At 38.8% G+C, this 14,687-nt stretch overlaps 1 protein-coding gene across 1 annotated transcript in view; it reads right to left on the bottom strand.

Moving 5' to 3' along the window:
- Positions 1-14,687, bottom strand: part of ZNF638 (zinc finger protein 638) — a 147,910-nt gene that overhangs the window by 78,188 nt on the left and 55,035 nt on the right.

Here is a 14,687-nt window from a genome sequence, read left to right as displayed (position 1 = left end):
CTGTCCTAGGTGCAGAGCGGCAATTACAACTCCTTTTAAAACTTCTTAGAAGTGTCCAAATCCTGCATGCCACTGGGGGATGGGGTGAAAATAACATTCAGTTGCTGTGGTCGGTAAGTTCTCAGTTCTTGTTTATCACCAAAGATCTCCCCCCTTCCCTGCACAGACCCTTTTGATTTTAGTGGAAAGGAATGAGTTCAGAATCATTCATTCACTTTATTAAAAATTTTTATCTAATATGACAATCATTATGAAGTATTCAAGCCAAGTAAAACATGATTCCTATAGGCAAAGTGCAAACGATGTAACAAGAAAAACAGATTGTGTCATTATTACAACAACACTAAAAAACATCAGGAATGGATTTATTTCTGGGAGAAGTCAAGAATACCTGAGTTGAGCTTCATAGGGTGGATATGCTCTAGAGTTTTGAGGAAACTGGGAGAGGAGAGATTTCAGATAATAAGATCTTACTCAACATGTGTTTATCAAATTTTAGAAAATGTAGAATAGCCTAGGTTGCTGCTGCTGCTGCTGCTCCTCGGGTGGCTTCAGTTTTGTCCGACTCTGTGTGACCTCAGAGACGGCAGCCCACCAGGCTCCCCCATCCCTGGGATTCTCCAGGCAAGAACACTGGAGTGGGTTGCCATTTCCTTCTCCAATGCATGAAAGTGAAAAGTGAAAGTCAAGTCGCTCAGTTGTGTCCAACTCCTAGCGACCCCATGGACTGTAGCCCACCAGACTGCCCCGTCCATGGGATTTGCCAGCCTAGGTTAAGGTTTCTAAATAAAATATTGTAATAAAATGAGAGACTGCTGGGATGATTTAAAAATTTAAAACTAATTAAATTTATCAACTGCATGTTTCTGACAAAGCTATAGTATTCTGGCCCAACACAAAATATAGCTTCAGTTAAGACATGTGAATCTTCAGTAACTCTAGGACTATTTAATAAAATTATCTATGAAGACAGAGGAAAAAAATACTTCTGAAGAACCTCTCTCCTTTATGCCAACTTTTAGCTACTGTTTTTACTGACTTTGGAATTTTCTCCCAAACTATCCATTTTCAATACTGTTCTCTACACCAATTCCTTCAGTCACAGAGGCTCAAAAGCATCTTATTTTCCATTTTTAACTAATTTTTTTTAACTATAAAATTCTATGTATTCCTGTCAAAATCTCTAATATAGAATTTTTTTTCCTTTCACCATCATCACAACCCTACTGCAAGCTCTCATCACTCTCACCACAGCTGCCCTTCATCCCAATTCATTCTGTCATTACTAATATCCTTAAAGCATTTACCATCACTCCTCTACATAAAAACCTTCACCACTTTATTGCTACCTGCAAGATAGTGTCCAAACTTGTCAACCTGGCATTTAGTATATAATCTAATCTCAATCTACCTTTCACATTTTACTAGCCAATAATACTTAATGAAAAGTTTCTGCTACAGGGGCTTCACTGGTGGTAAAGACTCCATCTGCCAATGCAGGAGACTCTGGACTGATTCTGTGCTGTGGAGCAACTAAGCCTGTGCGCTGCAACTCCTGAGCCCATCTGCCACACCTACTGAAGCCCGCACACCTAGAGTCCATGCTCCATGAGAGGCCACCGCAATGAGAAGCCCACACACCACAATGAAGAATAGCCCCCACTTGCCACAACTACAGAAAAGCCAGCACAGCAACAAAGACCCAACACAGTCAAAAATAAGTAAAATTAAATTTAAAAATGTATGCTACAGCCAAATGGGTCTATTTGCAATCTCCTGACCACTTTCAACATTCTTGCTTCCACACTTTATTCATACTGTACTACCTAGAATACCCTTAGCTCTCTGAACCAAGCTCACTCTTCAAGACTGTTTCCAAGTCACACCTTACAAGAATCTCTTTGCGCATTTCCTGTGGCACACTTTGGGCTTCTCTGATGGCTTAGATGGTAAAGCCATGCAATGCAGGAGACCTGGGTTCAATCCCTGAGTCAGGAAGATCCCCCAGAGGAGGGAATGGCTACCCACTCCAGTGGGAAGAGAAGGGGATGACAATGAGATGGTTGAATAGCATCATCAACTCAATGGACATGAGTCTGAGCAAACTCCAGGAGACAGTGAAGGACAGGGGAGACTGGCATGCTGCAGTCCTTAGGGTCACAAAGAGTTGGACACGATTTAGCAACTGAACAATGGCACACTTTCAGCTATTAGTGTTAATAAATGCAGTAATTCATGCAATATTCAAATTCATTTCTAAACTAGTAATGTATGTCAGATGAGAAGGGTTTGAATTCTACAAGGTTCACCACTTACTATTAAGGTCTTGGATAAGCTACTTAACCTCTGGACCATAAGTTTTCTCATGAGTAAAATGGGACAGTATCTTCCTCTCTGGATTACTGGTAAGGACTGCTGCTACTGCTAAATCACTTCAGTCGTGTCCGACTGTGCGACCCCACAGACGGCAGCCCACCAGGATCCTCCGTCCCTGGGATTCTCCAGGCAAGAACACTGGAGTGGGTTGCCATTTCCTTCTCCAATGCATGAAAGTGAAAAGTGAAAGTGAAGTCACTCAGTCGGGTTTGACCCTTAGTGACCTCATGGACTGCAGCCTTCCAGGCTCCTCCATCCATGGGATTTTCCAGGCAAGAGTACTGGAGTGTGTTGCCATTGCCTTCTCCGACTGTTAAGGACTAAGTTAGATGAAATAAAAATATGTATAACATCTAATAAAGGAGCTGCCCAATAAACGTTAGTGTCACTCTCCCTGCCCTCACTCCATTAAGCAGGGACCTTTCAGGCAGGTAAATTACACTCCTAAGCATCAGTATTTTTTAATCTTTGCAAAGCAGAGGGGAGTTAAATTTGGGGCAGTGGGGCTAAGAGATGAGCAAAAGCAGAAATCATAAAAATAATTTCTCTTTTCACATACAACCTCTATCCTAACAGACTCAGAAGAAGAACAGAGTTAAATCTCCAGAAAACAAGATCCATCCTGGAAGAACTACAATATAACAGGTGCTCTGGAAGTCCAAAAATAAAAGCAATCACCAAAATTAACTGTGTTTTATAAAAGATGTTTTGAAGCAACTAATTCATAATAATGGAAATGTCTTTTGGAAAAAAAAATGCAAAAAGACTGGAAAAAGGCAAGCTCCCCAACCCCCAACTAAACACTTTTTCTTTGACTATTATAAACTGAAAATCCACAGAGGTTCACTGATGCACCAGTATTTAAAGAATCAAATGTTATTGTACCTAACAAGTGTAACAAATAATTTGGGATCTTCATTAAAATAATCTAGAAAACAAAGGATGCATTTTGGCAGGGGTGAAGTGTGGTGTTTAGTGGATGAGGGAAGTTTGATGAAGCACAACTAGCAAAAATATTTGTTGAGGAAGGTGAGTGACGGGTCCAAAAGAATTTATTACCTTTCCTCTCTACTTTTTCACACGTCTGAACATTACCCCCAAAACCCCCCCAAAAAAGTGCTAAATATTAAGTATGAAATGTTTAACAGAAAACAAAAAAGGAGGGTTGGAGAGTATAAAACCAACATAACTTCATACTTCTCTATCAAATCTAACATTATCACACCAAAGTCTAACAAAGCCAAAATCAGCTAATCTGTTATGATTTTCAGGCAACATATAAATAACATGCAGATTTGTCTAAAATCTCATTTAGTTCATTTTCCCCTACATCATTCCTTCCCACCTGACTCAACTGACTTGTTATTAAACAGTTCATTCATTCAGATAACACATATCTCATTCCTCTCTGTTTCAATATTTATTTTGGTGGGGAAAAAACTATTTGTGAGATTGAGTAAAATTAAGCAAAATAAGCCAAGGGTTCTTGATATGAAGCCTCTTAGTAGCAATTAGGTTATCCCACACCAAAGAAAATAAACCTTAAGTCTTTTGAGAATGCAACTGATATAACCTAAAAACAATGTGGTAAGAAACAAGAACCAGTAAGACAAGGGTAAATTTGGCATTAACACCTGGAAAACAACTGAACAAATAAGGACAACAATTATAAAGCCTTTTTCATTTAACTCCAGGAGTTCTGGCCACAAAAAGGTTCATTCGCCCAACAAATTTACAGAGAATCAACACATCATTAAACTAACTTAGAAAAATCTGAATTGAGACCTGAGTCCTTAATTATTAATTACTTTGAACACAATTGTGATTAAATAATACTCACCCTTTAAAATGAATTTTTATTCTTGATGATATAAATAATATATGCTTGTTAAAGAAAACAATAAAAAGCAGCAAGTGAAATCCTTACCAGTAAAATCATTACTGATAATGAACTAATATTTTGATGGAATTTCTAGTTTTGTATATGTGCACACATACATGGATGGAAAGGGGAAGAAGGTACACACAACTTCATTGTATGAACTATACTAGTTCTATTTTAAATTAACATTTTATTTTCCTATGTTCCATATTTTTCAAAAACAGGGTATTTAATGGTCAGAAAACATTCTGAACTCCTGAAGACAAGTAGCAGTTAAAAACGATCTTCCATGCCCTATCAACTAGAACATGCCTCTCTGAAACAAGATATAGTCAATGAGAAAAACTCTGGAAGCATCTAGTAGAAACTGAATTCTTGAGACAGAAATGAATAGCTTGATGTATTAAAAAATTCACCATTATATCCCTTGAGATACTTTCTGACATGTCCACTACCACAATCAAAAACTACTTGCTATTTTGATACAGTCTTTCAGATGGAAAAGAATCCTTCATTTTCTTTATACGTATTGATAAAGAAGTCTGAAATCTAAAAATATAAAAGCATCACCAAAAATTAGTCAGGCAGATCATAATGGCTCCAATTAGATTCACAATGAAAAGATTTATATCAAACCCCATACTTGAACTTTAAACCACTTCATGGTTTAAAAAGCATTTCGATATTCATTATCTCATCTGAGCTTACAACCACCAAGTAAGCAAGGGAATTCAAGTTTACGATTAAGTAAAGCCTTAGAACTAACTGGCAAGGTCACAAATTGAACTCCTCTCAATGTTCTTTCCATCCTGTATTCTAGGTACATAAAATTTAAATTTTATAGCTTTGTTTTTTCTAATTATTAAAAAAGCAATACCTGTTCATGACCACCCTCCCCAAAGAAATATCATCTTCATGACATGCAGAAAAGAACAGTCTTCTAACCTTACCACAAAAGGAAAACTACCATTAACATTACTTTTCTAGTTTTATACCCACATACCTGATTTGATACCCTGTGTCAGAGCAACTGTGTCTCAGAATACATAAAATCTACCTTCACACTTACTAACAACGCAAGTATTACACTGACCAGTTACTTCTGTGCTTTTCTCAGTTTAACTGGTTCTCAACCTTCTAATCTCCTCTAGTATATACAGACAGATCCACTCAGCCAACTCTCTTCTACCTTTAGTTTTGTCCCACAAAAGGTATGGAAGTCACAGAATTCTGAAGGTGTCACAAGCGTAAATACAGAATATCATGCTGGATGTTAAAATGCCAAAATGTGGCACACCTCAATGAAAGTCCCAAAGAAACAAAGAAAAAATAAGCAGATAACTAGAAACATTGTTTTTATCATGAAGGGCATCACAAACTTCACAAAGGATTGGTAACCATCATGATTTCAGATCTTAAAGAAAATGGAAGATCAACTTGCTAATAATGCACAATATCATAAATAGATTACCATGAAAGCCATTAAAAACCTTGGATAGCAATGATTTGAGTTATTAGTTTCAGGAACACAAACTTTTTTATAAATAAGATACGTGAGTATAATTTTTACATGTTTTTCTTTTTTTAGGAATATACATACTGTACACATAAATGATTCTTTACAGACAACACAGTATTCCCAGTAAATGATGCCCCCCTGAGATGGTGGTTCTGCTTATTACTTCAGTACTCTCAAAAAATAAAACACATTAGTCCAAAAGAAACCACCAAATCCAAACTGGAATAAAGAAATCTTTTCTGGGATTTTTTTAAAACTAGAAATGAGAAAAATCATAAGTACGGATAAAACTGTTGACAAAATGCAGCTGACAGCATACTCACCACCTTAGTGAGAAAGCACAAACACTGAAACAAAATAATGCCAATGTAACAGGTAAGCAGGACCAAGAGGTAACTATAGTACTGAAGACATTTACTACTCAGTTGTTCTTGAGGTAAAACTGCATCTTTGCCCTCCCTGCCCTCAAGAAGTGCATGAGCCAAAAAATGTTCCCACCTGCCTAGAATGGGTTTCCAAAATCTTAAATTTGTTGGTGTTCAGTCGCCCAGTCATGTCTGACTCTTTGCGACCCCATGGACTCCAGCATGCCAGGCCTTCAGTCTCTCACCATCTCCCAAAGTTTGCCCAAGTTCATCTCCATTGCATCGGTAATGCCATCCAAAATCTTCAATTAAGCATACCTAAATTATCTGGCCAAATGTCTTAAAATGCCAAATGCCTTAAAGTCTTTACAAACTACAAAACAGCGTATGTGTCTTTTTATGTAAAAAATGGAAACAAGAAGACACATATATCCACTTAGCTTAAGGGTTACAAGAAGTAGGATAACCAGGAAACAAGTAGGTTACATAAGGGGTAACAGAAAGGACTGAAAGGAAATAAATGGAAATGATACTTTATGGAGTATACCTTACTATATAATTTTGAGTTTCAGAATCAGGTTAACAATGTAATTTTTTTTTTTTTTTAATTAAAAAAGGATGGGAAGAAGAGGGGAAAGCTAAAACTGAAAGCAAACTAATTCATTTTTCAAATGAACACCATAGCTATTTAAAAGGGAAAAGGAAAACTACTTAAGTAATTTATAAAACCACTATCTGACTTAGGAGAAAAGATAACTTTTAAGAATTCTCACTCTTTTTAGTAGTCTGGGTTTTTTTGTTTTTTTTTTTTTGCAGTGGTATGGATGAATTAATTCTTAAATAACTTCAGATATACCATGGGATCGAGAAGAGCCTAGGTAAATGTTTTATAGCACTGGGAACCAGGATTCTGACTGTGGAAAAAGGATTATAAATATACATATACAGGCTTTCCTGATGCTCAGATGGTAAAACGATCCACATGCAGTGCAGAAGACCTGGGTTCGATCCCTGCATCAGGAAGATCCCCTGGAGAAGGGAATGGCTACCCACTCCAGTATTCTTGCCTGGAAATTCCACAGACAGAGGAGCCTGGTGGGCTACAGCCCATGGTGTTGCAGGGTTGCCAAGAGTTGGCCGTAACTGAGGGATTAACACACACACACACACATATACACACATGTGCACACATACACACATGTGCACACATACACACACATACATATACACATGTAAGAGAAAGCAATAAACAACTGGACAGTAATAAATTACAAACCACTGAAAAAACCAGGTGTCCACACCTCCATAGCAATCAATCATTGTAAACACAGAGGAATCACTAAGTTGGAAAATCACTGTGTAACATCATAGTAATGTAAAGATTGGTTCAGGCAAAAATCCTGAGTTAAATTTTAATGAGGAATAAGACATTTGGGTGGTGTTAAATCTCCACAGATCAGTTCAAGGGGGAAAAAAACATTTTGACCAAACCTGTGCTCAGACATCATAATTCATGAAGGGTAGATGGACTTCATCTATAGATCTGGTACCATGGGGGGAACATAGAAACTTGATTTTTCTGGCCAGGGACATATAATTTACTCAAGAGGAAACATCAAAAAAAGAATTAAAAAAAAAAATCCAAAGTGAGAAATGTTCTATTAAATGAAAGCAAACAGTATTTTTCAAAAATGTCAACCTCACAAAAGATAAAAAGACTACAGAATATTCCAAAGTAAACAAGACTAAAAAAACATGATAACTAAATGCAGTTACCTAATCCTAGACTGATCCTATACTAGAGAGGGGGAGAACTGCTACAAGAAACATTATTGGGTCAACTGAAAAAAAATCAGAAAATGGTAAAAAAAAAAAAAAAAAATCAAATCAACATTAAATTTACTGAGACTGATAACTGTACTATGACCACAGAAGAAAATATCCTATTCTTACGTAATAAACTACTAAATAACTAATAAACTAATAAAGGTTAAGAGTACAGTATGTGCAAGTTACTTTCAAAATAGTTCAGGGAAAAAATAAGGGTGTGTGTGCGTTCAAGCATGCAAAAGGACAGAGGGAAGGGAAATCGGGTATTCCCCTGTCAGCCAGCATTTTAACTCATTCAAAAATAGTTAATGACCCAACACTGGGCTACCTAACATCTTAGTTACATCCTCAGTCAAAAAAGGACTATAAGTAAGTATGGCTACAGGCAGAAAACTGGCAATGATAAAAAAAAAATCAGCCCTAAGCACTTTTTTGGATTTGGCTATTCTTTTTCTACATCATGTTCACTCCCTAACTATTGACTGTTAGTCAGACCATTATGCAATCCATAATAATCTGATCTTTGGGGAAACTTCCACTGATCTGAAGACACCCACCCTACTACGAAGGGTGCCAGCAAGTGATTTCATGCAAAATTGGGTAACTCCCATAAATAAAATTTCCGACTAACACAGCACAGTGTTTTTTTAAGAACTCAGACCCTAGACTCAGTGCTTTAATTCTGATCCTGGAGTGCTAAAAATGTGAGCCTCAGCAAGCTGATTAACCCATGACTCCACGTACTGTTGATGTAAAAAATGATTAAAATTATACCCCCTGACATGCAACAGATGGCTCAAAAAATGTTACATTAATAAACAAAATGCTTTACTTAAGAAGCAGGTAGTTATCTTTCATTAAGACCTAGATAATTTCAAAAAATATCAATACGGTGGGGTAGCATGTAAGAAATAAATGGGGAGATTTGAATAATTGACTGAATATCTGACATTAAGGAATTATTATTACTTTAGGTGTGATATTCATGTCTTTTTCTAAAATTTTAGAGAAAAATTCTGAACTATAAATTAAGGAATATGTCATAGGAATTGCTTAAAAAAATAGGGTGGAGAGCAGAGACAAGATTTACTTATAATTGTTGTAAATTTTAATTGTTGCAGCTGGGTGATAAGTATATAATACTTTCTGCTTTCTGTAAAGACTTAAAATTTTCCCTAATTAAAAAAAATTTTTCTAACAAGTGAGGAAATTAAAAAGAATAGAAAGTTGGTAACAGTCACTCATTAGGCAGAGACAACAAAGAAATCACCTGAAAGTTTAATAAAATGGACTAGAAATGAGGCAAGGGAAAAGTATGAAAACTTAAAGACTGTAACAATAAATATATTTTGGTATTTATTTAAGGGGCTCAAGAGTTGAAAAATAATCCAAAATATAAGTTTCCCAAGGTAGCACTAAGAAAATATCAAAATATGCACACCTTAAAAACTCCTTCTCCTAAACTCCCTGAACTTTTTTCTTTTCAATACAAAACCATTACTCTTGATCTTCACTGATCATTAGAGCTGTGTTTTATTTTATACCTTACCTTTTCCCTACCATGTTTTTTCCTTTCCATTACTCTTATTTTCCATATACCTATCTTCCTCTCATTTTCATTTCAATCACAAATTTCAGACTACAGTAAATAAATAAGTTGAGGCAGTGAAACAGTAAGAAAAGCTAAACATAAAGAAGGCTTACTGGCTTTAGCCACAAGTATAATTACTTTCAGTTTGGAGGATCTCTAAACCACTTCAACATTCAGTGGCTTGTTTACTTGCAAAACACCCCAAAATATGTTACTGGGTACCCAGACTAGAAGCACTGTTTCTCAGTATATAAAGCATTTTATTAATCATTTGGACAGATTTTTTTCCAAACCCTGATCAGTATACGTTAAGTCATAGGAGCAAAGCATGATTTGGACCCCAAAGCCTGTGTTCTTACCCAGACTCTGGCAACCATCAGCTGAGTTCATTCACCCGACCTGTGAGTATCTAACACAAACTAGGCATTGAGACAGATACAAAGATGAGCCTAACAATCATATAAATAAATGGGTACAATTTTGATACGTGCTTCAAGAGGGGTATACATAAAGTAAGAGAGGTATACATAAAGTTTATAGATGAACAAAGTATTTTAATGAAACATTAGATGATCTTTCAGCTCCAAAATTCTATCAATTTAACCTACATTCTTTAAGCCTCTTCTTTTTATTAAGAGGGACTATCTGCAGGTTGCAATTTTCTATCAAAAGATGCTTCCAAAGCACCTAAAAATTTGCAGTAGTAACAACTAACATTTATTAAGCACCTAGTTATGTCTCAAAGGATAGGGGCTTTTCACACATTTTCTCCCTCACAATAATTCCAGGCAGGAAGCAGTATTATTACCACTTTACAGACAAGGAAATAAAAGTTCAGGAAGACTAAAATAACTTACCCCACATTTCACTCAGACAGTAAGAGGAAAACTGGGATTCGAAGCCAAATCTTCTGATTCCAAAGCCTATTCTCTTTCCACTAAACTATTTGTCTCTCATTTTCTTTCACTACATAAAAACAAAATTTCCAGAGATGACCTTCTTAAGAGCACCCAAGAGAAAACCTTTAAGACAGCCATGAAATACAAAGTGATCACTGACTCTAAGAAGCATTTTTAAAACCTGAGTATCTGCTGTATACACCTTCCATAACAAAATAACACATTACAGTTACAAAACTAAAATATAACCAATACTCAAGGTAATAGATATGTGTGACATAAAGCTAGTAATAAAAACGGATGAGATTTTGTGATTTCTTCCAACTGTTTTATCTTTCCCTCACTTGGTTTCAACAACCAATCAAGGGAATGGTCCAGCATATTTTAGTGTACTAATGTGTTAATTTTTAAAGTGTATATTATTTAAGTGTCTATTACATAAAATATGTATATTACATATTATTTTAAAGTGTATATTACATAATTACTTAAAAGTGTATATTACAAAGTATGGGAATACAAAATAAAGTGTATATGAAATGTTGCCAAAAAGAAAAAGAATACAACATAAGCCCACTAAGTCTAGAATACCTCATCAACAATATTTAAAGCTATGTTGAAATAATGTAAATTATGCGTTCATTTTTCTGTATAAATTTCATTAACCTCATTTTTGTAAGTTTTTTCAGTTTATCAATTTTAATTGTAAATGAGCCAACAGACATCCTTGAAAAATACATTAACCCTTTACAATAAAAAATTTTGTTTGCACAATTCCAAAGCTGGTTAGAAAAAGAATTTAAACCAACGTAAGTCGCCGGATCCCTATAACAAATTTTTTTCAGAACTCCTCCAGATTAAAATAGTATTCCCCCCCCCAAATTTTGCCTAGGAGCAAAATTTAAGATTAAGAGGAAATAGCTTGAGGCAGCCTTCACTGTCTAGTTCAATTACAGGTCTTGTAATAATAGAAGTCTCCCTCATTCAGTTATCTCAACAGAAGATCTGTTTCAGCTGTCCTCAAGGATTCTCGTATGTGGTACACGTTCTCCCCCCAACTTGAACAGAACGGGCCCAAGCTAGGAATCACTAGCGATCCGCATTCTCGATTCCTCTGAGAAATCTGGAAGTAAGTATCAGAGCAGTTCGTGAGCCCTTCGTATCCCGCACAGAGACGACATTCTCTTGGCTTTCATTCCCGCACAAGGCAGGCAGAAGAAACCCGGACCAGCCAAAGCCGCTACATCGTACGCTCCCCCTTCACCTCAGCTCCCCCTTCCCCAGCCCCGAACACAAACACGTTCTTCTCCTCCACGCTTCTTATACAATGTCGCTCGCTAATGGGCTCAGCTCGAGCTCCACTGCCTCTCCTCCGGGCCCGACGGGAATGGTTCCTCCCTCCGCGAAGCTCCCTCACCACCGCTTCCTCCTGTCAGGCCTGGCGCGGCCCGGCCGGCCCTGCGCCGATGGGGAAGGGGCAGCCACGGCCTTGCCAAAGGGCTGTTTTCGTTCCTCCGCCCAGTGCAAACGCGTCAGGCGGCTCTTTCTGAAGCAGGGTCCTCGCCCCGGTGCCCGACCTGCCCCTCCGGAGCAGTGCGGTGAACCGACGCTGTGGCTGGGGAGCCAAGCTCCCTTCCCATCCCGGGGGTCCCCCAATCTCCTCCCGCCCCCGCCGTCAGCCCGCCGCCATTTTGTGCGCAGTCGCTGCGACACAGATACAATGGTCGGCCTGGACCATACAGGAAAGGCTCAGGACCTCCACGCTTTGGGCTCCCGCCTTCCAATCCCCTGTTCCCCACAAGGCAGCCGTCCTACCTATGCCTACCCGACTAACCGCCGGATTCCATTTGCGCCCCACAGTTTAGCACTCAGCCTCCAGTCTCGACGCCGAAGAAGCTACCGCCTCCAGAGAGCCGCACGCATGCGCGTCTGCCGAGCCTTGGCGAGCCCTCATCTGCTGCCCGCGCCTGCGTACCCCCGGCACATGGTTCTCCCGTAGACAAGAGAAACCGACCAGCGAAACTTGGTTCCGGAAGGCGGCGCTCTCGCGTGTGTTACTCCAGGCGTCCCTGGCAAAACTCCTGCACCGGTATCAGTGCCTCTGCGATTCCGTGCCTGTCCAATACTATCCTGTCCAAATCATGAGCATATGTAAGACCTGCATTGTCCCACCTCCTCCATTAAGTCTTCCCTGATCATTTTTGCCTTCAATAATACATTAAAATAAATAGTACTCATCTGGCATTGGATATTGTAATGCTTTGCCTGCCTTTTATCCTCTATATAAAGATATAGAAATAGATATATACTTGCAATAATGCGACGTCTATCACAGCCACTGAAAATGTCAGGAAATATGAATTCAATTAAATCTTATTGAGGTAAAAGCTTAACACTTTAAAGGTCCTTTCTTGAGTTGTTAAACAATAAAAATACCTACCTAATGTGGTAAAAGAGGCTTTTGAACTGTGGTGTTGGAGAAGACTCTTGAGAGTCTCTTGGACTGCAAGAAGATCCAACATGTCCATTCTAAAGGAGATCAGTCCTGGGTGTTCTTTTGAAGGAATGATGCTGAAGCTGAAACTCCAGTACTTTGGCCACCTCATGCGAAGAGTTGACTCATTGGAAAAGGCCCTGATTCTGGGAGAGATTGGGGACAGGAGGAAAAGGGGACGACACAGGATGAGGTGGCTGGATGGCATCACCGACTCGATGGACATGAGTTTGAGTGAACTCCTAGAGTCGATGATGGACAGGAAGGCCTAGCCTGCCGCAATTCATGGGGTCGCAAAGAGTTGGACACGACTGAGCGACTGAACTGAACTGAATTGAATGTGGTAAATACTTTTAACCTTTCTTTTACCAATTAAAAACCTTGGGTTGAGAGAACCTGAGTAACTTCTCAACGTAACTCTACTTTGTAGAGTTCAATCATTGGCAAAAATTCAAAAAAATTCAATCATTGGCAAAATCTGGTCAAATTCACAAATCCTGCCTTTTCAGTTCAGTTCAGTTGCTCAGTCATGTCTGACTCTTTGTGACCCCATGAATCGCAGCATGCCAGGCCTCCCTGTCCATCACCAACCCCTGGAGTTCACTCAGACTCAATGTCCATCGAGTCAGTGATGCCATCCAGCCATCTCATCCTCTGTTGTCCCCTTCTCCTCTTGCCCCCAATCCCTCCAAGCACCAGAGTCTTTTCCAATGAGTCAACTCTTCACATGAGGTGGCCAAAGTACTGGAGTTTCAGCCTTAGCACCATTCCTTCCAAAGAAATCCCAGGGCTGATCTCCTTCAGAATGGACTGGTTGGATCTCCTTGCAGTCCAAGGGACTCTCAAGGGTCTTCTCCAACACCACAGTTCAAAAGCATCAATTCTTCGGTGCTCAGCCTTCTTCACAGTCCAACTCTCACATCCATACATGACCACAGGAAAAACCATAGCCTTGACTAGACAGACCTTTGTTGGCAAAGTAATGTCTCTGCTTTTCAATATGCTATCTAGGTTGGTCATAACTTTCCTTCCAAGGAGTAAGCGTCTTTTAATTTCATGGCTGCAGTCACCATCTGCAGTGATTTTGGAGTCCAAAAAAATAAAGTCTGACACTGTTTCCACTGTTTCCCCATCTATTTCCCATGGAGTGATGGGACCAGATGCCATGACCTTCGTTTTCTGAATATTGAGCTTTAAGCCAACTTTTTCACTCTCCTCTTTCACTTTCATCACGAGGCTTTTTAGTTCCTCTTCACTTTCTGCCATACGGGTGGTGTCATCTCCATATCTGACTTTATTGATATTTCTCCCAGCAATCTTGATGCCAGCTTGTGCTTCTTCCAACCCAGCGTTTCTCATGATGTACTCTGCATATAAGTTAAATAAGCAGGGTGACGATATACGGCCTTGACGTACTCCTTTTCCTATTTGAAACCAGTCTGTTGTTCCATGTCCAGTTTTAACTGTTTCTTCCTGACCTGCATTTAGGTTTCTCAAGAGGCAGGTCAGGTGGTCTGGTATTCCCATCTCTTTCAGAATTTTCCACAGTTTATTGTGATCCACACAGTCAAAGGCTTTGGCATAGTCAATAAAGCAGAAATAGATGTTTTTCTGGAACTCTCTTGCTTTTTCGATGATTCAGCGGATGTTGGCAATTTGATCTCTGGTTGCTCTGCCTTTCCTAAAACCAGCTTGAACATCTGGAAGTTCACGGTTCACGTATTGCTGAAG

The sequence above is a fragment of the Bos mutus genome, chromosome 11 (genome assembly GCF_027580195.1).
Source record: "Bos mutus isolate GX-2022 chromosome 11, NWIPB_WYAK_1.1, whole genome shotgun sequence".
In the NCBI taxonomy this organism is placed as follows: Eukaryota; Metazoa; Chordata; class Mammalia; order Artiodactyla; family Bovidae; genus Bos; species Bos mutus.
The sequence above is the reverse complement of the archived record's forward strand: the minus strand, read 5'-3'. Positions and strand labels throughout refer to the sequence as shown.